The sequence below is a fragment of the Ictidomys tridecemlineatus genome, chromosome 8, assembly GCF_052094955.1.
Source record: "Ictidomys tridecemlineatus isolate mIctTri1 chromosome 8, mIctTri1.hap1, whole genome shotgun sequence".
Lineage (NCBI taxonomy): Eukaryota > Metazoa > Chordata > Mammalia > Rodentia > Sciuridae > Ictidomys > Ictidomys tridecemlineatus.
Window position 1 is genome coordinate 48301463 of NC_135484.1, and position 26912 is coordinate 48328374.

The 26912-nt window shown below is 33.9% G+C and overlaps 1 protein-coding gene across 7 annotated transcripts in view; it reads left to right on the forward strand.

Moving 5' to 3' along the window:
• Nucleotides 1–26912, forward strand: part of Hs3st5 (heparan sulfate-glucosamine 3-sulfotransferase 5) — a 256107-nt gene that overhangs the window by 102690 nt on the left and 126505 nt on the right. For 5 of the 7 annotated variants that reach the window (XM_078019370.1, XM_078019374.1, XM_078019376.1 and 2 more), the window contains one exon: nt 1091–1279. The gene's annotated coding sequence lies outside the window, so the exon portion shown is untranslated. Of the gene's footprint in view, nt 1–1090; nt 1280–4594; nt 4672–26912 lie in introns of all 7 variants that reach the window. The other 2 variants (XM_078019373.1, XM_078019375.1) reach the window with 1 other exon arrangement.

Genomic DNA, 26912 nt, shown 5'->3' on the forward strand with positions numbered 1-26912 from the left:
AATAGAAAACTAAGTGGTTTAATTCCAGTAGAGTTCTCAAGTAACTGGTGTTGGTTTAGCTGCTTATCAATATCCAGGGCTGTAGCCTTATTTCTTTGGATATTTATTTACATCATGATGAAAAGACAATAGTTCTACCTATGGAAGAGAAGGGAGAAGGAAGCATCTTTCTGTTTATCTAAAAGCAATATTCTGTCAGGATTTCTTCCCAGCATATTTCACATAATTTATGGGCCAGAATATGACCACTTTGATGTCTGTTTGTGAAACACAGCAAGGAAGAAGATTAGGAATGGTTTTATGATGGTCAGGAAATAGGTCTTACATGAGAACTACTGTAATACAATGTATTCTGTGCTTGTGTGTGCAGTACATTCTTGTCACTTTATATTTGACATTTTTATTTATTTCTATGTTTTGCTTTCTTCCTACTCTTCAGGAAAATAATTACATGATCAAATACCAATTTTTAAAATAGAAATGTTTTATTCTCTTTTTCTATTAACCACTAACAAATTTCAGCTCAACTCATTCAACAAAGATGCTAGAACTTCAATTTTTCTGAGTTGGCAACACATCTTGGGTAGAAAAAAAATATTATTCTTGTTTATGCCTAATTATCTTGGCAAGTGTTACCCATGTGAAAGACAATATAGCAAAACTACCAGATGATTCCACTGGGATTTAGTATAGTATCCTATTTTGTCTTTTACAGGGTATAATAGTTTCATATGAAGATGTATTTCCAAGAGACCTCATCAACCTTAACTTAGAGAGAAATTCAGCACCAAAATACAGCACCTGCACATCAAAAATAAGTAATCATATCACTTGATGCAATGTTTAGAAAAAAATCGTCAATTAAAGCAATAGGATTTCTACCAGTATTCTCTGCAGGCAGTATCATCATGAAATTCTGACTTCATAATGACATGAAATTTTAAATGACAACTGTGCTAAATCAGGGAGCAGCAAGCCCAGGCCAAGTTTAAATTTAGTAACAGTGCTAGTTTACTGAAAATAATCTTCTCCATGGATGATTCTCTGTGAATTACAGGTGACCTACTGTTGGTTTTTCTGTTCTGTTTAGAGATAATCAGTTATCTACTGGCTTAAGCATTGGTGGCTTCTCTTCTCATCGGCATTTCTGGTGTCCACCTGAGGAGTCTCCTTGGCCGATCTTAACACCCTTGGAAATTGAAGAATCCACCACATATATTCTTCTTGATTGTCTCTATCGTATGTTCAAAACTTTCTGGATGACCACAAGGATTTGAAGGTAAGTGAATTTGGGAGGTAACTCACATACCTATGTAACTTTACATCAAAAGTGAAAAACATTTTTTAAAAAAAAACATATGAAAGTTAAAAGCAGTTGTTAAAGGTCAGAAATAGAGCTGCCTATGTGTAGTTCTACAGAAAAAAAAAGAGAAAATAAATGAAATATAATGTTTAAATTGTTGAATGTCATGAATACATAAGAAAGGCATAGTGGAAGTCATGGAAATCCAATAATCATTCACACAAAGAAGCATGACATACAGTGGTTCTTGGACTTTAATATGCCTAACAGTCATATAAAGGTAAGAGAAAGGTCTTTAAAATGCTGATTCCTGGATATAATTCATGGAAACTTTAATTCACTAGGGCTGAATAATGGCCCAGGAATCTGTATTTTTACAGTTACTTAGCCCTAAGTGATCTTGGTGCATTTGGGTCTAGGACCTTGAAGAAACAATGAAATTCGAATTCAGAGTAACATATTTTTCATTTTTAAACTTTATGTTAAATTGGGCTTTTATAGTATTTGTTTCCTTTAGTCAAGAGAATGAATAAGGAAGGAATAATTTTAGCACAGAGGCACTAAATTAATGCTCCCTTTCAGCCTTCCAATTTAAAATATTAATTCTCTTTAATATTTCCTCTTTTCTTAGATTTTAGAACCAGTTTAACTTTTTTTATTTTTAAATTCATTTTTATTGGTGCCTTATAATTATACATAATGCAGGAATTCATTATACCATATTCACGTATGCACATAGCATAATTTGATCTATCTCATTTACTATACCTTGCCTTTCCCTTTTCTCCTCCCTCCCTAATTTACTTGGTCTACTCTGCTGATCTCTCTCCTATTATTATGATTATTTTAATTAGTGCAATATATCATATATTTAATAGGACTCATTGTGGTATATTTATACATGGACCTAGCTTAGTTTGGTAGATTTCATTCCCCAGTACTTCCTCATGCCCACCCTCATTCCTCCCTCTACTTTACTGATGTCTCTTATATTTTCATGAGATCCTTTCTTTAAAAAAATTTTAATATTCTCTTTTACAATTCAACATGATGAGCTTATTCCCAATTGCCCCTGTCTTTCTTTCATAGTGATAACCCTGATATTGTTCTCCTTAGATATCACTTTGTCCTGTGTAATGTTTTGATTTATTTAGATGCTTAGGGTTATTGAAAGTAATTATATGAAATGTCTAGAAGATAAAATACAATGAGTTAGTGCCGGGTTGGCCAAATATTCTTATATTTTGAGGGTTGCATTTTTTGTCTTCAATTTGAAAACTCAGGCCTAGACTGAAAAAGAACAGATCTGCTTAACACATTTATCATTACTTTTAGTTGTTTGTAGACAAGAACTTAGAAATGATGTGGTATATTTATGACCAGTTAGTTACAAGTACATTTAGTGAATATCACTTTCTTGTATTTCTACTTCCTATCTCAGTTAGCAAATTTTTCATCATTGGTGTTTTAAGTTTTTAAAAGTTTTAATTATAATCTATATTCAGATTTTAAACTGTGATTATTCCTTAAAGGTTCAACATGATATTATTTTAGAGTAAAAAATGAAATTTTTAATCCTTTTATTGAATTTCAGGCTTAATGACATTTTTCTCTAATAGTCTTTGAATGCAGTTCTTCACATTGTGTCAAATCGCTTGGCCATAAACTATGAAAGGCAAAAACAAATCCCTTCATCAGAAGAAAGTGTATCCTTATAGTGTTAATTAAGCTACACGTTAGCTATTAGTATTAAACATAAAAAATTGATTATAGTCATCTGCATAAAATAAAAGAGTTTTTGTCAAGTAATAAAAATTAAAGATTTACAAACTTGGATTAACAATAATAATAGTTTCACATGCATTTGTTATCAAAATTGTTCTGAATTACATGATAATTACATCTGAACATAAAATGCTAAAATTTATAGTACAAACCTCATAAAAAAATCCTACAGTGCATAAGTTATGATTGAATAAGTTCCTCAAAGCTTTTAGTGCAAATCTTCTGTAATACTTTAATTTCAGAAAAACAAAGAAACTATTTTTTCTATTTCCTGTCTCTCCATATTTCTCTCACACATGTTCTCTGTCTCTCTTTTTTTCTTTCTCTCTTTTTATTACACTTTATTCTTTTTTTCTTTTTTCTTTGCAGAGGAGCAGGTGGACAGAGAGTAAAATTGTGTCATCAAGCAAGTCATGTTCATTATCACTGGTGTACTTACCAGTGTGTTTTTAAATTGTGGTTCCCTAAAGACACCTTACAACACAGTTTCAGGAATCTTGAGTGAGGCAGTCTAAATATGCAGCACATAAAGTCTACAACATATTACAGAAACTTTATAGAATCATAGAAGCATAAAGTTTTAGATTTGCTGAGGATAATTGAGTTCTTGTAGTCTGATCCCCTCATGTATGATGGCATTCTTTTCTCCTTCAAACTTGTCATAAAAAAGTCTCACACAAAGAACAGTAAACAATCTGGTCAGATATGACTGAGCAAGGATCCTAAGTGAGTATTTTTCAATAATGTTTTCTTGGGTAAGAATGGTAGGAGAAAATTTTCCTCCACGATGAAAGTTAAAGACATGAAGAAAATACATAAGTACTTATAAATGTAATTGAATTTAAAATTCTTAGTTATTTTCCTTGTCACTGTGTAATCTGTAATGTCATTAATCTAGAAATAGAAATAGCAAGTTTAGCTTTAATTCAGGCTTGGTTAACTTTATCTGAAAATCTGATATTGAAAGTGAAAAAAGACCTAAAGTAAGACACTGCTTTAGAACAGAAGAACTATCTGGGACCATCAGCATAAGAGAAAGTAGACTTAAATATCTAAAAAGCTCTTGGGGAGCATTGTGAAATTGAATAACAATAAAGATCTGTGGATTATACAAACAGATTAGAATTTGTTTATTATTTTCAGTTTAAGTTTAAAAGTTATCAAAATTTATATAGTAAAAGTATAATTTATTACTAACACTGAAAAATAGTCATATTTTATATAAATAAATACAAGAAGCTACAAAAGCACATTATGGTATTGCCCCATTTTCATTTAAAATATTAGAAATGAAAAGGGAGAAAATCTAAAGGAATAAAAATATTATTTAATCATAATATTGATAGTTTTCCTCAATTGATAAAATTATGGGTGACTTTTTAATCTCCTAAAGCATGATGGATCCTTTTTTTTTTTTTTTTTGTACTAGGAATTGAATCCAAGGTTGCTTAACCAATGAGCCACATCCCCCTTTTATTTTTTATTTTTTTATTTATTTTGAGACAGGATCTCACTAAGTTGCTGAGGCTGGCTTTGAATTTGAGATCTTTCAACCTTAGCTTCCTGAGCTACTGGGATTACAGGTATGCAGCACCGTGCCTGACTTAAAACATGTATTCTTAAAATAACTTTAAAATGTTTCTGAACACGTGGAACAATTCTCATTTATCTGGAAATTTTACTTCTTAGCACTATAAGGAAATCCTACTAGTGGTTGTTTAAAATAACACAGCAAGGCTCTCCTGCATCTTATATTAATCTTATTTGATAAGAATAGTACTTCTAGTTAGAGCAAAATAATTTTTAGATATAATGTTTTATTTGTAGACTATTGCAGTAGAAAAAAAAGTTTTCTGTTTCCCTCGTCATTAAACACTGATAATATAGCAATTCATTTCTTGGAAATAATCTTTAGTTCGTGGATCTGATAATTCCAATGTGCTTCCAAGAATTTTCTAACCATGGTAGCTTGTTTCATTTGGAAGATAATTTTATGTGTTTGGTTATGTTAGTGTTAATATGTCTTTGTTCTTCAAATCTCTAGTGTAACATACGGTTAGTCTCACCATTATTACTACCAGCTGTGGTTGGCCTATGATTTCGTTCATTCTGTCTGATTCCAAAGTAATTAGCTCTTTAGTTTAATGACAGTATTTGTTAATTGGCTTTTAGGGCCAAATTCTGCTGTTAGAGAGTGGGTGGTGTATTTCAAGATAGAATCTGGCTCTTATGTTTTAAGCATAAACTGTCTATTTTTATTTCAAAATAATGGTTGAAAGAGTTTGAGGAAAGAAAGCTAAGTCTGCATTTTCTGAAGTTTCTCCTTTTCAAGAAATAGAAAATAAAAGTGACAATTTATGTATTTAACAACAAACCTACTGAAAGTTCTTTGATTCAGCTATCCCAAGTGTGTCATTCCACAGTTGGAATATGGAATGAAATGATAATTATCAGACTCTAGGTACTTTTTTTTTTTGTACTGAAGATTGAACCTAGGGATGCTCAACCACTGAGCCACATCCCCCAGCCCTTTTTTATATTTGTTTAGAGACAGGGTCTCATTGAGTTGCTAACTGCCTCACTAAATTGCTGAGGCTGGCTTTGAACTTGCATCCTCCTCTCTCAGCTTCCTGAGCCACAGGGATTACAGCCATGTGCCACTGCACCCGGCAAAGTATCTTTTTAAATGTGGGGCATAAACTGAGTCCTTTATATGCAGAGAAACATTTTTGATCTTTGTGTTTTTGGAAGTCCTAGTGAAGTGGAAAGTCCTTGCCTGGAAGCCATTGGTGTTCTCAGTTTGACTCACCTTCCCGATGGTGGCCTAACCTTGAAGAAATCTCTTTAAGTTTCTCTCTGCACCTCAGTTTCTTCAAACTCATTTGAGGCCCTTGCATCAAGTGATCCCAGGGGTCCTCTCTAGCCATGATATGATACCTCCAGGGTGCTATGTGGGATGTGCAGGGATGGTAAGGAGACCACAATGATTTGTACTAACTGAAAGAACCAAACTTTAACAAAACATTAAGTCTACTGGTAGGTACTTTGGAAATATTTTGTCCTTCTTCTTCAATGACTTGTTTAAACATTTTTTTCAATGACTTGTTTTATCCTGGAAAACAAAAATATTTGAAACATTTTATATAGAAAAGACTACAGGCTACTTGGAAGTTTTCAAGGAAGCACATTTTATCAACTTAAAAAGAAGAGACATCCAACAAAGAATTGGGTGCCATGGTAGATAAAAATTTGCCATCATTATGGGGAAAAAAAAGCATCAATGGCTGTGCTCCAGGTATAAAGGATAGAGTCAAATACTCTGCATGTACAAGAATTCAGAAAGTATTCTCCTGAGCTCCTTTCGGAAACTGCTATTAGCAGACAAACTTGGTCCAACCAAGAAATGACTGTAGAAACTACTACAAAAGAACTGTTCATGAGTGCTAAGTGCATTTAACTCTAGAACTAAACATAAAATAAATATGGAGATGAGGGTGACAGACCAGAATGTAAAAGCAGAATATCCTGACAATGAAGAACAAGAACAACTAACAAAAATCAGTAGGACACAATAGGAAGAAGTTTCTATAAGGAGAACATTAGCTGATTGCTTTTCAGTATCTGTGAATCACTAGATTTCACTTAAACTTGACAAATCAAATTACAGAAATGTTAAGTGTGCCTAAGAATATGAAAGAGGGTTCCTGGGAAGGTATAGTTATTGCCCAATATTCGCTGGTAAAGAATGGGAGGGAGGGAGAGGAAAATGTGTTACTTTTCCTATTTACTAGTAGGAAAATAATAAATATTCTAAAGATATAAAAGATCAGAGTTATTATGTAAAGGTATAAATTTCCCACTCACTAAATGTTTCTAAAATCTACAAATGTTGAGAAATAAAACAGACCCTATAATGAAGTACTTTTTCAAAACCTTTTACAGAAAGCCTAAAATTTTATGAGAGAATATCTTTGTCACCTTCCATACTGATAAATGTAAAGAAATACATTTATTTATTTAAATTTAAGTATTTTCAAACTAGATCACAGTATAAAACCCAATTTTAAATGTATACAAGAATACAACTAAGCCCAGTTATTTAAATTTTTTTTAATGGAAAGATAGGCAAAGATGTACTCAAAAAAATGCAACCTCAAAATATTAGAAGTAAGAATCCTAATATCCAAAAAGGTGAAATTCAGAGCCAAAAAGTATTAACTAAGACTAAAGAGGGACTCTAAAATCAATGCCTGTACATAATGAGGACATATCATAATTTTGTTGGTTACCGTAACAATTTATTCAACAAATAAATGTTACTCCTTAAAACAACCCAAGAAATAGACCATTTTTAAGGTAGTGTACTAAGTCAAAATGTTATCTTCTGTATTATTGCAAAGTATACTGAAATTTTATCTTCAAGACAAAGTATTTCTATATCAAAAACAATTAAAACTGCTTACTAAAAAAAATTTCTTGCCTAGTCACTTCTTTTTAAAATTATCTGCAAAAAGAGGTTACAAGTCCCTTCTCTTTTCGAAAAGAAAGATAGCAGTCTTGCACTACTGCTGGAAATGGATACATAAAATTTATTTGATTTAAAGGCAAGTGAAATGTTCAGAATCCCCCACACCCAAACAGGTATTCTTAACAGCAGGATATAATTTCAGAGTTTTTGCAGTCAAGAGGTTTCTGCTGAGCAAAAATTCTCATTCAATTTAGGAATGCAGATTATAATAATTTTCCTATCCTTCTCACAGCAGGTTTCCTGCCTTCATTTTGAAGACTCCTAAGTTCAGTAAGAAAAAACTAGGGAACTTCAGGTCCAGGTAGCACATCCTTTACACACAGTCTATTAACTCAACTTACTTACAATGCAAAGCTGCTTGGCTTCACTAGTGAAATGGAATACAGTCAAATTGCTTTGCTAATGTAATACCTATTTGTAATAAATGCAAATTGGTTTATGATGGCAAACTTTGTAGAGCATGAAAAATTATGAAGGAAAAACCTTATTTTTTTCTGACCTAAAACTATGAAGAAATGTCATGTATGTTGGCATGTGACACTTCTATTAAAAGGAAAGGAAAATATATTCAAAAATGAAACCTTAATACATTGACCTTCACAATATATTACTTCAGAAAAAATTTAATGAACCTATTATATTTTATCATAGCATTTTTCCTAGATAGCATATTTTTTCTAACTTATATAAATTTTCTCCAGTTTAATTTCTTTCTTTCTATTAGATCTCAACCATGTGGATCAAAATTTCCTTACAGTATTTGAGAAAGTAAAGATAGTTCAAATATCATCTTTTTTTGCTATTAGAATATTCATAGTTGTATAAATACAATTGAATTTACATAAAATACACAGTACTCTGGCATAGGTCACTAAGACATTGGTCTTATCCTTTGGATAAGTAAGTTCAAGATGGCTATTTTATCAAGTTGGCTAAAGTCAAATGGATAATATGGATGTCAGAGCCAACATTTTACAACCATAAACTGTTCTCACCATGACCTTGCTGAGGCTGAGGCCGTTCACTTTGCTCTTCCATCATTCTCTCTTCCTCATGAGTACATCCACATTGTGTCACGACAGCTATGTGTTCACTGTGTCTAACCAACATGGCCAAATGTAATAATTTATTTTTATAGCAGAAAAAATGAATGTCTAACCAAGTTCAATAGGAACTTTATGAACTATACTGACCTGACTGTGTGTGTGTGTTCTTGTGCAAAGAGTTGTACATATGTTATGCATTGTACAGTGACTTCAGCTAAGAATCAAAGCCCACAGCTGGATACATTATAATTCAATACGTACTTCATTTCTTCATTCATTCAGCAAATGGAACACAAATAGTTAATAACTGGTATGTGCCAGACTGTTCTAGAACTTGAGATTCATCATTGAACAAAACAGCCAAAAACATATCTGTTTTCATGGCATTCTGTTGAGGTTTGGCAGATAGTAAAAGATCATCATAGCAAGTAAGTGAATTGTAGAATATCATAAGGTATAAAATATAAATAAGAGATAAATAGATAGGAACAGCACGACAGGATGTGGGAAATGGGATCCACCCAACATGTTTGCACTAATTCTTCTAGCAAATGATTTTTCTGTGTTCAGTCTGGTTGTCTTAAAATAAGAATATGTGGATTCAATTTAGAGGGCAGAGTCATTACTAAATGACTATTGCACAAATTTTATTTAGTGATAATCTTGATGTTTATATTTGAAATTGTTACTTTATAATTTCCCCAAGTTAAATCAGTTAACCACATGCATTTTCTAATGTTAATCTTTGTGTTTATTCATTTTTTTAATAAGTGGTCTATGAAGAATTATTCTCTAAGAAATTCTTTGGGACTTCCAAAGGGATCAGACAATGAAGAAATTATAAATTAATATTTCTTTCTCTTTTCTTATAGTCTATAACTCATGGAGTCATTTTAAATTACCATAATGTCAGTAAAACTACAGTCCTTGTCAGTAATGTGAAGCTAAGCCCCATTAGTTCAAAATGACCCAAATGGCAGGTAAGAATATGTTATCTTATAGGATTAACTTGGATCTGCAGAAGTGGCACCATTGAATAAAACTCTCAAAAGTGAGGACTAATCTTTAAATTCAAAAACATAGCTTTAAAAAATAATTCCTAAGTTATTTCATTTTATGGTGCCACTTTAGAAAATATTTTCATGCTTGAGCAGGAATTCTAGTTCGATTCTACCTTTATCTTCCAGATGTGAAAACTGAGTCCCAGGGAGGATTATTTTGTGAAGATTCAGTGATGTATGCAGGTACAAGAGGCCAGTTAATAGAACTGGGACAGAAACTTGTTTTTGTGAATCTCATTCTCGTCTGTTTTTCATCAGACAAGTGCATCACCTTAACCTGAGATTTTCCATGTCCTGTTATCAAAATAATGACCTCCCGAGAAGTAGGAACGGTTGACGATTTCTTTGAATTTCACAAAGTGATCTGCTTAGTGAATGTGCCTAAGCTCCAAGCAATGGCCTCATAGATTTAAAGACCACTTTTGCACTAATAAAATGTTACTTTTTCTTTTTTAATAAGAATGATCTTTTGAGATTTTTTTCTCTGAAAAATAAATGAAATTTTTAATAAGCCATGAAATGACTTACCCATTAATCAATATATATGGCACACAAATGAAATACAACTATATTGTTTTTCAATGAATGATGGGAGGAGAAAATTGTTAGTAAACTGCTGAATTTAGGAAACAACTAAAATACCATCTGTGCCCTGGATTCCTCAGAGTTCTTAGGAAATGATACAGAGTCATGTGAAAACTCTCTGAACCCTCATAAGGGAAAATTACATAACTCACTGGAAAATAATTTCGGTAGATTTAATAGACCAGAGGGGTAATATATTCAAAACACAAACACTGTCTGCTAAGCCTAGGGAGTTTCATATACAACAAAATTAAACAATTAAAGCAATATCAATTTATTTTCAAAGATGATTTTTAGCTTAAGCATTAAAATACATCTTAAAACATTGTACACTTTCTTATAAATTCTTACAAACAGGTTCTAAGTTCTCTTGTAATGAAGGATATAGCCATCGCATTATCTAATGAAATGATGGAGGTTTCTCCCTGCACAGAATATAATTTTCATATGTATTTCCAGCCCTACCATTTATTACACCAATAGAATTTAACTTTTAAGTAAATTTAAAAATATGTGTAACGTTAGACACAGGGCTCCATATGATTGATGAGGATGTTATAGAAAGCGACAATGAACACCTAGGGTCCAGAAGACTTAATGAGGACTTTGTGAACTTTTCAAGGTTTTGATCGTTTTGTCCGATAGTGAGAAACAGGAAAATAATCCATCCAGCTTTTACTCCTGTTATTGTAAATCCTATAAGACAGTAAGACTAGAAGCTAAAAACCAGCTCTTCTATCTATTCCTATATCCACAATGCTCATTATTTAAATTTTTTTATTAATGGGTAAAGTCAATTGAAATTTATAATTTTAAGCTAGAGCTGGTTCTTATTAATGCTGTGGCTATTAGCATTTTAGCATTAGGAATGTTAGACAAAATATTTCTTATTTTCGATAACCAAAAATAAGCTAATATATTTCAGATTACAATGCAAGAAAAGCTATGAAAATAACTAATTTATGCTTATTTTTGATTGATTGAGTTCATTTTGTCTAAAGCCTTTAGTGATATCCTTAGAAATTTCTATTCTTCCTTTCTTTTTCCCTCTTCCCCTATGAATATGGATGTGATTTAGAAGGCAACAGCATTTTTTGCATATTTCTCCCCAAAGGAACATTGTTTTCCCATTTTTAGTCCCCTCATAGATGAATTGTCCTCTAATCAGCAAGGGGATTAGTGGGCCACTTGTCCTACTCTATCTAAACCTTTGTGGTCCAAGAGTGTTGTAATTTCCTCTTGGGAAGAGTAAAATTGAACATACCTTTGCATTTCACTGTCTTTTCACACATTATGTAAATTGCAAAGAATAAAAATAATGTGATTGGAAGTATGGTTTGACAGACAATATAATGCAATATAACATCAAAATACTTATGAGGTAGAAATAGTGCCTTGGGGCACCACATTTATTGTGAATGACTACTTGCATTTACACCTTTTTGTGTAGAGTTTATACTTGCATAATAAATCATGCACTATGGAGAATAGAATTGTTTTTAAAACCGTCTACTTATCACTTTATGGGTAACAAAGACATGTCAAATGCAGCTTCAATCTTTTTGGAGAAGTAATACACAGAAGCGTTAGAAGTCAGATTGCACAGGAATTAATAATAACAGAAATTTCTATATAGTGTGACATACCATTATGAATTCTCTTACCTTTTATATGTAAATAAATTCAGTGCATTCAGAAGCTTAAGCAAAAAGGAAAAAAGAGAATGAAAAATAGTACCAAAAAAAAAAAAGTCTTATTCATGTTTTGACAAGAAGAATATATTTCCTAATGATTTGACTTTGGACACTGGAAAGTGAGGTGTTTGATTCTCATCAGTGATCAAATAATACAACCCTTATAGACTTAATAAGGACATTGCATTTACCATTTCTTCAGGCTGTTGAAATCTCAGCTTACCCTCAGCTTATCAGGAAACCGCATCTTTCCTCCAAAACTTCACCTACTGATGGGCTTAAGCATCCTTTCAACCAAGTTGTCCCCTTTTCCGAAAGAAACACAATTTTCAATGTTGAGGTTTTGAATATTTTTTTAGTTTCTGAAAAAATTGTTCATACTGATGTATGTTTGAATAAATATCAAAGACATTTGTCACTGAAACAAGAACTAATTAGTTTAGGTAATAAAATTAAAATATTCTTTTTAATTTCATTTTGTACTTTGACATAAAGAACTTCCACTTATAGGAAGTATAACATTTAAATATGTAGCTTAATGTTTGTTAGAAGCCTACAGAAAGATAATTTGAATGTTAGACTAACCCTAAACTCATTTTAATGCAAAGGGATCAGGAAGTCCCATTTTTTCCTAGGTTGGTGGTACACCAATCCATGGTTGGATTTCCTAGTAACATGAAAGGTGGTATAGGATAGTAATTAAGGATGTAAGCTTTGATATCAGAATGCCTAAATTGAAATCCCCAATTTTGCTCTTTACGGTGTGACCTTTGGAACCCTCAATTTGCTAAGTCTAAATTTCTTCATATGGAAAATGCAGATGATAATATGCCAATATCATAGGACTATTGGAATTAGAGATGATTCATGTAAAGTCCTTTGTAAGGCTCAATAGGTCTATACTGCTTTCATTTTTACCACTCTACATGGCCTCTCTTATTTTCACAAAAATGAAGTCATATCATATAGCACTGTAAATCTAATTTGTTTCTTCATTTAATTGTTTCCATTACTTGAAAATGAAGTCATATAAATATATAACTTTATAAAATGACACACACATATATATATATATATATAGTCTATATGTAGACATAGCATACAGATAGTGAAAATATTCAAATGATTTTATTTAATAGAATACTTTCACTGTGCAGACAATGGTTGCTTTACACCTGCAGCTTTGGAATATAATTTAAGTGGCAACCTAATGGTTTTGTCATCATAACCACATAAAAGGTCTGGCAAGAGGCGTAAATTTGCACATATGGGCATCTTTGGCAAGGCCTTCCAGTTGAAATTGAATCCACCCAACAAGTTGTTTCATCAAAACATTGCCTGGAAATAGCTGGGTCTTATTGCATAGTGGCTGGCTTTCCAGCTAAACCCACTAGTGAGTGGAGAATGTGGCCAGGCAGAATAGTGTACAGCAGGAGACTCTCTCCCTCCAGATTGTTGAACAGCTGGAGTGAGTGAGTCATGCCTTAACTGACACTGGACAGCTGTCCATCAGCTTGTAATCATGAAAAGGCTCTGGGAAGCAGTAGCTGGCTTTGGTACCAGAGCTCCACCAGAGAAAGACCATGCCTCTCTCCACCCTCCAGCGCTCTAAGAATGTTTACTGCTTCTAGGTAACTAGGAAGCCTCTCTCCAACTAAAACCATGCAGACTTCCAAGGCCACAATAGTATTTAATACTATTGTTCTTTGGTTGTGTTTTTCAAGGGAGGATGATTCCTTTCTTTTCTTTTTTTAACTGGATGCTCACAAAGTTTTTCTGCATCTATCTAACGCATTCATCAGAAGTTCCTTTAGTTAAATAAACCATGGTAGCTAAATAAACTAGCCTGCCTGCATATACTAACATTCTATAGATCATTTTTGACAAATTCCTATAGATAATAAGACAAAGGACATGAGCTGACAGGAAATAAGTGTGTTTGTGAGTGTGTGGAAATCTTTTAGCAAAGATTAAAACTATCATTCGAATGTCTCTGGATCAGCATTGGTGAAGGTTTGTTTATTGGTTTGGATCCAGAGAGTGTTAAAAAATTTGACAGTCTGTATCATAACTGAAGGCACATGCATTTATGATATGCTGGTTTTATTTGTGTGCATCGTTGCATTGGGCTTTGCCCAATTGCTGCGAAGAGACTGCTGCAAGTTAACAAGTCACATGGCTACATGTATGATTTGATTTACTTCAAGGTCTAGCCAGTGCATTCAGCTTTATTTGTTAACCTAGCAGAACATTATTTATTAATGAGTTCTTCATGCTTTATTAAGCCTAATGTCAAAACACCTCTGTGGGACCCTAGTTGGCATGTTTTCTCTTTGTGGCAAGGCCTTCCAAGAAGATGAAAAATTATGCTGCAGTGCTCCCATTAAAACACAGCAGATACCAGTTCAAGTGCTCTTGATCCTGTCAGAAGGTATTTCTGAATTTTTGTAAAAGCCCTAAATCTGATGCAGCGTGTAGCTGAAATTATTGAATATCATCTTTCTGATTCCAGTAATTAGATCCCTCCAAAACAAAGCAAAGCTGCTGTGGCCTCAGAAGACAGGTGACTTGTTCAGAAGGTCAAAACTAACAAGTTCAGAGAAGGGAAGAGCACAGATGCAGCCTGTATTGCAGTCTGGACTTCAGCAGAATCACTGTGATTTGAGACTCAGAATAAAATAAGGAAGGACAGCTGAGTTGTGAGGGGAAAGGCCACAGTGCTGAAAAGTGCTGGGCTGCTGGAGTCGGGAGTGTGGGAAAGGAGAGGAAGTCTCAGTGACACAACAGAATAAGAATGGATGGCAACCCACAAAATGCATGGACTTGCCAGCTAAGTCTTCTCCTGCTTCTCAGGGGGAGTGTGGGCTTCAGTAGTGATGGAAGGGTCAGAACCAAGGGGACACCCAGGCGACAGAAAACATCATGGGTACAAGAGTGTTGGCATCATGGTTTAAAGCATCATGACACAGTCATCAGTCACTTGTAAGCGGAACCAGAAATTGAACCAACTGGGGTTCAGGATTCCAGCCAAGACCAGAGTGCTCTGTTCTGAGTTTTCAACAGAAAGCTATGTTTCAAGGTGTGACATAGATAGGGATGATTACTGTAGCTCAGAGGTTCGTTGTGAATGAGCAGGATCCATCCCTTTCACGGGATGCCTGAAGTTTGTCGGTAGTGAGCTCTAACAATTCAGGCCAGTTGCTGAGACTGAGGCTGCCCTTCCTCCATGCACCATGATTAGCTCACATGAGCATTATGATCTCTGTTCTGGAGATCTAGGGAAAACCTGTCTCAGATCTGCAAAGAGAGTTTTCTGTCTCACAACTTCTCAGTCTTGCTCTCTAATTTTTGTAACAACTTCAAGACTCTAATAACCCACAACTCGGCATTTAATTATGTAGATTTTCTTACTATCCTTTCTAATTGTTTCTGACATGTAGTTAAGTAGTAATTATTGAGCTTCTATCATTTGCTAGACACTTTGGGGAATAAAAACGTGTTGCAATGACAAATCTTACAAGAGACCTAGAGCAAAATGAGAGGAAATAGAGGTAGAAATGAAGTGATTTTATAAGGTAAAAAGTCATCAAGGTCACGAAGGAGGAGAAAAGATAGAGCAATCATGGCAGTTTAGGAGAAGCTAAGGAGACAATTAGATGCAATGTGGGATCTTAAAAGTGGGTCCTGGAATAGAGAGAGTACATTACAGGAAAAACCAATAAGATCCAAATAAACTTGAGTTTAGTTTAAAGTATTGCACAGAATTTAATTGCTTAATTTTAAACACTGTGTTGTAGTTAAGCATGATATTAACATTAGAAAGGGTACAATAAGACCGCTGTAACTTTTCTGTAATTCTAAATTTATTTCAAAATGAAAGAAGTGATAAATGCTATAGGAAGGTATGGATAAATATCTTTAAGTGTTCTGAAAAAGAAAAAAAATTCCTTCGGTTGGTGAGATAAAGCTTCACAAAGAGGCAGTTAGATATTCAAGAATAAGATAGGAGGAAAGGAGGCAAGCATGATAACAAGAAAATAGAGGACTTTCCCAGGAAAGAAAAACACATTGTGATCCCAGAAAGGACTTGGGATGCAATTCATAAGCAAAGAGGAGGGCAGAAAGACATAGGGACATATAAGAAGATCAGCAAGCTATTTGATTTACTAGAGTTTACAGTACGTAAACTGAGGCTGCTGTTGGGGGACAAAGGTGTGTTACAATATTAGAGAGGTAAAATAAAAGATTTTGAATGACAGGTAAGTAGTTTGAGGTATCTCTCCTAAGAAGTGAGGTAGCCCTGTATACATTTTGTCTTGTTTCCCAGGAGCCTATGAGAACTTAAAAGTTAGGGTTATAACTCATGTTGAGATATCTGGGGACAGGTATACAGGACAAGATACACCAAATGTTCTGAAAAGGCAGGAAGCTGCAGAAAGTGTTTTAATATGAGAGTCAGAAGCCAAATACCTGGGACAGAAACCAAAAAGGCACAAACTGGAATGAAAGCTACTAACCTACTGCCATGAGCAACTTACTGTGTTGTAAACACAAGCACCTTTAAACACAGAGTCTCATTTAAAATTTGGGGTAGATATAAAGGGGAGAGAGATAGATTAAATTGCAGAAGTAAACATATCTAAGAAGACTTAAGATGCTAAATAATATAAAGAATTCTTTAAATAAGAAGGCATTTGTCATCAATTAGTGCACTTATTAGGAAGAAATAATTAACTACTTCTCACATTTTGTTTTCTTTATCGGAATTTGTAGAATATAAAGGCTTGTCTCCTAGTTTTAGTGTACAAAATGAGGAATGAGAAGACAAAGGGATTCTTACTACTTTGAAGCAGCAAGTGAGAAAACACCAACAAAACATCAGCATCACCATGTTCTCCCACATCTCTTAACTATATGACAGGAGCTCCCTATGGAGAAAATACATCAGGAGTTTGGAATGTCCACCATCACCACAGGTACCATATTGCACAAGGCCCAATCAGCTCTCTGTATTTCCTAGAGGGGACACTCCTACTAGCTCCCAGTTGATGTCTACTAAGGAGCAGATTGCATGTAAACAGCTTATCTGTTAGCAAGCAGGAGAGACCATGAACAAAACCTCCAATCTGGGGTCGTGAGACACAGTTACAGACCACACCCATAGCGATGCTTGAAATACTGTACTCTGACTGCCAATTCTCATATAATCACTCCTAATGACAATATGCCTTTCTATCATATTTCTTGTAAGGCTGCAAAACAGTGTGGAGCACATGTCACTTTAGGATCTTTTTTCACATTCATTATGTTCTAGTCATTAGCTATTACCTTATATGATCTTTCAACAATTCCAAAGCCTCTTAGTATTCAGAGTCTATTTTGAATTCTATTTGATTCTTCTAGCAGAGTCTGTTATGCCAAGTATTTTCTGCTAACTATAGTGTCATAAATAGAAACAGTTTTCAGTCCTACTGTGTAAGATCCAGGAATCTATTAATGAAAGCTGATTTTAACACATTTTTTCTGATATAAAGTTAAACACATCTTAGTAAATTCTTATTTTAATGGAATATGCAATAACTTTAAGTAGTATAATCAGGAGACTCATAAAAATTTTCTGAAGTTACTAGAAATAAAACTCATTTATAGAGTCATTGTATTTCTATCTTTAATTTTATTACAAAATGATTTTTGTTTTTAAATTATAGAATTGTTTCTAGAATGAGTCCTAGAAACCAGTGACTCCTGGAAATCAAACTTGCAGATGTCATACTACTGCGAATTAGCTCACATCAAGGAAGCTAGAATCCAGACTCAGAAACATCTACATGAACTATAACATTGGGCCAAATATGGGGAAATAATTGTAAGGTTTTATTCACCTGTCAAAACCAAACATACAGTCAAAAAAGGTACATTGGGAAGAACTTGAGAAAAACCACACGTGAAAGATTCTGGGTGTTCATTTAATTATTAACTCATTGTGAGTTAGAAATGTTATATAATTTCCAAAACACAAATGTTATATAATTGAACATGATGTTAGTTTATATTTGTAACAAAAACATGTCTAGAACAAAGAGAATGACTGCTTGTCTTACTCTAGGTTGTTGTACCTGCAACCATACCTAAAATAGACATCTCTCTTTAAGTGGCACTTAACCAAAGCAGATGCAATGTTCAGGATAGCGCACCTAAGACCAGAAAAAGGGCAAAGGGGTATATCAAAGTAAGTAAGAATTTTTACTGAATAAGGTAGGATATAGAAGAGGATCGAAAACTGCCCTCATTGTTGAAGTCTATCTTGAGGAAGAGAGAATTTAGACTTAGGGTAGAGCACAGAGAACAGAGTGGAAGATACAGGTATGTAAATCTAGTCTCAATTAAAGTAGGATTTTATATTTACTGTAGATAAGATGTCCAGCTGTTACAGGTTGTCCCTGAATTAAGCAAAAACCAATCACTGCTCATTGTGAATACTGAGAAAGCTCTAGCAAAATATTGATCTCATCCTAACTACTACATAAACCTGGATCTCAGGAAAACAGAAGTGACTTAAGTCTTAACTAAGTACATACATATTCTTATGAATTTCATATGTTCTCTGGAAATGCAATGAAACATGTGTCTAGCTTTTACAGTGACTCATTTAATACAGCCCCTAATAATCCAGTTCTTGTCTTATTAGTTGATATTCACATTGCCACTGCTTAAGCTGGAGAAGTGCTAATAGTTTCCTTGCCCATCTTTTTTTTTTTTTTTCAGAAACAAGAGCAGCTGCTACAACAGCTAAAATAAGTTAAAATCCCTTAAGACATGAATTGTGATCACGATTCTTTTAACTGCATTTTTTGGTTCACATAATTGAAGTCCAAGACTACAACAGTCTTTTGCTTTCAAATTATGCAATGAAAATGTGGAATATACCTAGAGGGGCACACAGATGAATGGAGACACAAAATCACTTCTGCTCATATGGAATTTTTATTTTCTAATTTCAGTTTGTAATTACTACTAGTAATGAATATTTTATTCAAGCATTGTAGCAACCTTTCTATTTTATTCCATCCAGTCTATTCACAGTACAATATTTATGTTTTTGCCTTGTATGCTTTATCAAATTTGCCACCTTGGCTTTTGACAGAAGTGTCAAAAGGCCATGAACAATCTGTGAATGATGTCAAAATTGTATTAAAATCATAAACTTCATGAATTAAAACACACACACACATACACACAAGGGTACCTTGAAAGTTCATCTTATACTAATGCCTGAGAAGTCTCTCTCTACATTACTTAGAGAGGGAAACAAACTTTAACTTGATGCCATTGGTGACCAACATTGACATTGCAACATTGACATTGATTTGTGTTTCTTTTCCCCATCTCTTCCTCCTTCATCTCTTGTTTTCTACTTTCATTCATTTACCTAGGATACTCAGTTATATTGTTCAACTAATATAGACAAATTCATTTCTAACCTACTTAAATTCATTCTTACAGGCCAATTCATTGTCTAAGGGGTTTCAAAATAAAAATAGAAACAGGAACCAGCAATTTTCCTTTTCTGCTTAACAACTTTCTTCTTATTAAAATGAGTATTCAGAATTTGAATACCAAGTTGTTTATTCTAGGACCACTTAGTGAGTTGGTAAAAGAAAAACAATACTCTTCAATAGAAGAGCTGAAAGAATACAGGAAAGGAAAATGTAGGAAGAGAAAACTTTAGAAAGGAGAAAATTAGGTCAGAGAAATAAATCTTGAAAATTATGCTGAGGGAAGTTTTTTTTAAAGTTATAAAAGAGAAGATAATTCTGCAGTAATGAAAAAGGAAACTAGAAATGAATATTTTTAAAAAGATTTAAAAATATATAATTAGTATTTCAAACTAGTGCCAAAATACAGCATGTGCTTAATGAAACTGCTTGATCAAATTGAATTCACCACAGAGAATGTTTGGTTTCACTGACAACACAAATGCATTTCAGTGTGGTAATAATGAAGTGATTCTGAAAATCTCTATGGCTCAGATGCCCCTCCTATCCCTAATTACAATTTACTGTTACTGAGCTAAAGTCTATAATTTCCATGCCAGTAATTTATGTAGATTTTAACACCTATCCTCCCTATTTGGCTTTAGCTGGACTCTGCATTCGTTGCCCAGGAATATATAATGAAGTTTATGGTATATTCCTGGAACAATTATATTTAAGGATGAATCCCCAATTCAAGTCAATTCCTGATCTTTAAACACTAATAATATTAATAATACTTTTGTTTTGTGATTTACATTTTGCAAAAACCCTTGCATGAAATTATATAAAGACATTAAAATAGGCATAGTTTTCCTCTTCTCAAAACTGGACAACTGTAGCTCACAGGTAGAGCCTGTGCTTAGAATTTGCAAAGACTTGGATTTTATTCTCAGCTTTAAAAAGCCAAAGCTCAGAAAAAGACAAAAAAAAAAGTCATCTGGGTTATAAATAAGAGAGGCCAGTTTATCTCCAACATTACCATGCTTAAGAAATTTGAATCTGTAGCTTGTATTAGAATGTGGATTTGTGGACTTGTCAGACTCAGTCAATGAGGACATTGGAGAGGATAGGATCCCCTGGTTGGACACACCATAAGTTTATCCTTTTTGGAATTCTTATAAGTAGTGTGCTCTTGACACTATCTCTCCTTACTTGGAAGAATTTGGCCTTGGTTTTCTTTTAGTTTTGCTTTATGTGTGTGTGAGAATTGAACCCAGGGACACTTTAATACTGAACTCCCTTTCCAGCCCCTTTTTACAATATGTTAAGACAGAGTCTTCCTATGTTGCTGAGGCTGGACTTGAATTTTTAATCCTCCTGCCTCAGCCTCCTGAATTGCTGGGATTACAGGCATGCATCAATCTGCCTGGTTTATCGCTGGTCGTCTTGATGGTCACAGAGATTAAGTGACATATTAGCATTTACTACTGGGGTGCAAAGGAAGAATATTTGTCTAGAAGAGTGGCTTGTGCCCAAAATAAAGAGTTCTCCATCCTCTAACATAGGCAATGCCCTGTTGAAAAGCACTTTGGGGATCAATTACTAAGAGTAGGCAGTAAATATTTTTTATTCGGCACTCCTAACCTAAAGTTGATGAGTCTTAGCATTTACCAAGAACTTGACTAAGAACTTAACCACTGGGCAATGAGCATTCAGATGCTTCCTATAAACCTATACACAATTGTGGAATTTTCCAGTGTCCATAAAGAGCATGTTATCAGTCAAACCACAATATAGTACTTAGTTGGTCAGAGTTTTAATTGCTACAAGGACTGTTTTACTTTACTGTTTATTTTAGTTTATGTTCATCTACTTAGTTTATTATTGAAGTAATTAATGATACCTACATTCATGAACTTTATTTCTGGCCCATAAATCATACTAACTGTGTATTAAGATGTGCTGTATATTGTAGTTCAAAGATGGACCACTCATACCTCTATCACTAAAATAGATATTTGCATAAGCTCCCCTTCAGGAATAGCATAGTATAATATATAGTATAGTACAGGATAGTACAGTGCAGTGCAGTAAATACACTATAGACTATACTACAATTAGCATATTGTCCTATAGTAATACTACAGAACAGTACAATATACTAGAGTGACAGTGTAACATTATATAACATAATATGATATGATATTATCAACAAGATTTTTGGCCTATTTGAAAAGTGAAAACAGATGACATAAACAAATGGTGGGTTCTTTTTTCCTACCAAAGCACTGTCTCAGAAAGCCACTGAGTTATAGCGTAACATACCTTGAGCAGTTTGGAGTCTGGACTTTTAAGGATGTGCAGCTTTAGCAGGGGAGTGGATTATCTCCACTCATACTGTCCTTCAGGGAACCTGCTAGGCTGCTGTAATGCAGCTCTTTATGCTTCTCTATTTCTAATGAAGAGCACTGAGACCCTGTAGCAGATAGTACTACTCTTATATATTTTTTCTGCTTTAATACAAACTAATGTCTTCTGTCTACAAGGAAATACACTTTGTCTATAATATTTATCACTTTGTCTTTGGCTTTATTGTTGAAAACTACTTGACTTGTACTTTTTTGACTTTTTTTTTTATTAAGAAAATATCAGGAAGAAAACCAAACTAAATTGCAGAATTACAAAGGGAAGCCAGTACTGCTAAGTTCTAAGGGACTCTGAAGGAAGGAAAAATAAAGCCACAGATGCTGGATAAGAAAAATGTGTGATAATGGAAGTATGCAGTGTGATTTACTTGGCTGGCTACTATGTAGGAGAATAAATTCTATAATCTTGCCAAAACCTGAGGGAAATGTGAATTGAATAGCATTAAATAACCTTATTGGAAAGAGTTGAATGTGATATACTGTATCCTTCAGACTTTATTCAGGAAATTCTCCCAATGATTAGAGCATTAGACCCAAGTGGAATGAATATGTGGTCATTTTTAATGTACTTCACAAGGTCCTTTCTGCTCCTGTGCCACAGCCTTCACAAACTTGAGTTGTAAGTTCTGGTTGAGATATGAACATTTTCCGACTCACTCAAGAGTAAATAAAATCTATAACTAATGTTTTTCTCTATGCTTTTTCAATAATATTCTTTTGCAGTTCAGAAGCCACTCTTATATGCTTATGAATATTGTATATTTAATAACATCTTAATTATTCCTATTTGATAAATGTTTAAAGCTATAAGCACTTACATACATTATCTAACATTACAACATTGCTGTGTGATAAATGAGGATATAACTTTTCCTGTGTGTTATGGTTGAGAACATTCTAGCTTAGGGTGTTATAGACTCACATGATTTTATATAACAAGTAAGTGGCCAATCTGGGGTTATATACCAAAATTTAGTTAATAAGAATTTTTTAATGTGAATTATCATAATTTACTATGATATTTTTATTTCTGCTGAAATACCTACTTATATCATATTTTTATTACTGAGCAATGTTATAGACCAATAAAACTCAATTTTCACACTTCATTTCAGGTAATCACTCATTTATTAAAAAATATTTTAATATCATTTTGATGCATCAGGAATGGAAAAGAAAAGCAAATAGAGAAACTGTCCTGGAGAAGTTTAAAATCTAGAAGGGAAGGTAGATAAATATGTTAACTAAAATATCATGATTTGTGCTATAATATTTGCTTGGTTTTTGTCCCCCCACCACACAAAGCTACTAAAACCATTGGATTTTGCTGAGTGGCAGAAATAACTGTTCTCTGCTAATGACTCCTGGGGACTGAGGGAAGGAGGGGCTTGGAAAAGCCAATTGTGTGATCAGGGGGTTCAAACTTTAGCACCACCACTGATGTCTCAGGAGGGGACAGGGGCTAAAGGTGAAGTAAAGCTAATGGCCAATAGTTTAGTCAGTCGTGTCTGTTTAATGAAACTTAAATTTAAAACTGAAACAATGAATCTAAAAGCTTCTGATCAGTGAATATGTTGATATGCTGGAAGGGGGGCCCCCCTGAAGAGGATTCTGCCTTCCCCACCCCATAACTTGCTCTATGTGATTTCCATTTGGATACTCCTGTGGTGCAGTCTTTATAATAAAATGGTAATCATAAGTATAGCATTGGGACTGTGGGTGTAGCTCAGTGTTAGAGCAACTCATCTAGCACGTACAAGGTGCTTGCTTTAATCAATAATAATAATAATAATAATAATAGCATTTTCCTGAGTTCTGAGTTGTTCTAGTGAATTATGGAACCTGAGGAATAGGTTATGGGAAACCCTGAATTTGTAACCAAGTCAAACATAAGTGCAGGTAGCCAGGGCACATAGGACCTGAAATTGGCATCTAAAGTTATGGAAAATCTTGCAAGCCTGAAACATTAACTTGTGTGGTATGTGATAGTTCTGGAAAATTAGTATCAAAATTGAGTTGTTAGACATCCAGCTGGTGTAAAAGAATGAGAGAATTGGTTATTATTTGGAAAAAAAATAAATACCCATTATCCAGTACTTCCCAAGGGCCCCACCTCTTAACACTCCTGCAAAGGGGACCAAGCCTTCAATACATAAGCTTTTGGGGAACATTCCAGATCCAAACAATAACACCTATAAATAAGCCTGACAACCAACCTATTTGAGTTTTGTTTCCTCATGCATTAAAACTTAAAATAATCTTAATCTCACCTGAAGCTGTTATCAGAGACCATTTTTAATTTGTTCAAATATTCATAGACTACCTTCTATCTGCCCCATAATTCTCTAGGCACCTGGAATACAAAGATCCTTACTTTCATGGTACTTATACTGTAGAAATGGGAAAAGGAGAGACATAAACTAACAATAAACATAATAGAAAAATTATCTAGTATATTTGAAGAAAATAAGTACCATGGAGGGAAAAAACTGTAAGATGTGGGTGATCCGAGCACCAAGATCTTGGGAATGAGTTGCATTTATGAATAAGGTGGGCCATGTAGCCTCACTGAGATGCTGACATTTGGGCAAAGGGTTGAAGAAAGTGAGGAGGATGGCTGCATGAGAGGATATTCTAGAGAGAGGGCAAGGAATGCTTTGATTCTAAGATTAGAGGAGTTAGGCACATTTGAACACTAAGAAGGATGAGGTCAGAGATACAACTGTTGAAAGTACCCTAACAGTTACCCTACTAAGGATGACTAGGTAGGACAGTGGAGGGAATGATAACGGCAAAAGCAGAGAGTCTACTAGAATAACCAGGCAAGAGATGACAATAACTCACTTTTGAGTGATATCAGTGGAGGGGGTAAGAAGTGGCCAGAGCTGGACATATTTAGATGGTAGAGCCAATGTATTTTCCTTTTTATAGGTGGAAGAGAGAGGTCAGGAATGTTTAAGGTGTTTTTGACCTGACAGCTACAACAGAGTGGCTATCAACTGAGAGAGAAGAGACATTTTGAGGATCCTGTTTATAAGAAAAAATCTAACATAGTATTGGACATATTGAGTTGAGATTTTTATTAAACATAGGAAAGGAAATGTCAAGTCACAATCGCATTTGTAAGTCTAATCTTAGGAAGAAGAATCAGCAGATATATTGCTCTTTTCTTAGAGGAGACAGAGATCTGCTATTCTCTGTCTCAACTGGAGTTTTATGACAGAACTAAGCTTTAATGGCTTAAAGCATCTCTTCCATGGAATAAAGTTCTCCCCTATTAAATAGAGTGGTATTCCTTAGAGAGCATCCTTGAGAAAATTAAGACATAACTTTTGGTGTTTTGTGGTTCATAGAAGGATGGCCAAAGAAGAAAGAAAGACTACTTGGATGGAAAAAAAAAAAAGCTTTTGGTCTCTTTTTCAGGAATTTTTAAAAATTCCTAATTTTAAAGCTATTGGAATCCTAAGATATGTGGAGTCATTTTATAAAACTTTAAATGACACATTATAAACCAGTCTTTTCCAAAATATGCACAATTTGAATTTGTTTTCCACAAAAGGGAGATATCTCTGGTCTTAGGGATATATAGTTGAAATAATTTTTCCCCAGTCCAGAAATCATTTCCTCAAGCCAATAAAAGCACTTTTTTATTGAAGAAGCATTAATCCAAAAGGTGATGCACACCATAGGTAATCTGCTAAGAAACAACACAGACAGAAATCTCCCCTTTTATATATTCTTGCTTATACAAACCCTTGCATACCTGTTTTCAAGATAAATAATAACTGGTCATCAAGTACGGGAATTGACACCACCTTTTGTCACACATAGTGGTAATTGCAGTGACCGTATGTATTCATTTACTTGTTTTATCCAGAAGAAAAACAAATTTTATTATCTTTATAGCAGTAGGCTTTGCACATTGGAAGAAGATTCTCTCTGAAATTAGGCCCCTACCTTCTCAGAAGAACTGGAATACAGGGGCACATATCTTTTATGACCTTTGTCTTTCAAAAAGATGGCACCCAAGACCTTGAAGAAGACATTCTTGGATCATAAATCTGACAAAGGGTCTATCTATTTTTCAAAAGGATTAATATATTTTTAAAAAAAGATAAATTATGTACAATTGTGTGTTTTCTCAAGTAAATGCCAAAAAGGAAGTCTGTTCCACTATTTTCAATAGGGAGAATTAGCCTCTTATTTTTAATTTTTACTTATTCTTACAATGGTTAACTCTGGATATAAAATAATAGTAAAAATTCCTTTACTATTGGACCTCTCAGAGCTTCTAATTTGCTTGTGTTCATTATCAGTTTGCAAGGGAGAAATGTTTTCCAACATTTGCAAACTTGTTTGACCATAATTTTTTTACGAAGCATGTCATAGGGCCAATATTCCACAAATTCACATATTAGAAAATGCCACACTGATCTAATACATGTCTGACTAACTCCAGAAAGAGTGAGGACATTTATTTTGTTCCAATATATTATCTTATGCCTGCATTCTTTATGTCATTGTCACAAAAATTCCTCATTTTTGTACTTGAACTTTTAGTTTATTACTTCCATGTATCTATTTTAGTGTATGACATACCATTTTATGTTTCTATTTGGGTTTTGTTAAAATATAAACATTCCATATTCCTATTTTATCACTTTGATAATAGTAGCATCAATAATTTGTGATTTTAATATTTTTACTTCTACTATTATTCCCTCAGTTCTACTTTTGGACAGTTTCCCTATGTCCTAGAAGCACCTTGGTATCTATTTTAAATCACATGCAATAAATGACTCTTTATAGGCCAACTCACAGTTAAGCATTGAGTCTGTAGGTAGCTGCATTTGGGGAATGGAAGCATGAGTGTGTATATCACAGATTTGTGGGTTTGATTTTCCTAAGGCAGCAGCCACCATGAGAATTGGGTATACAACTTAAAATTACCTCATCAATGCATTGATTATTTTAAAAAATAACTTGGACTAAGTAGAAAAATTTTCATT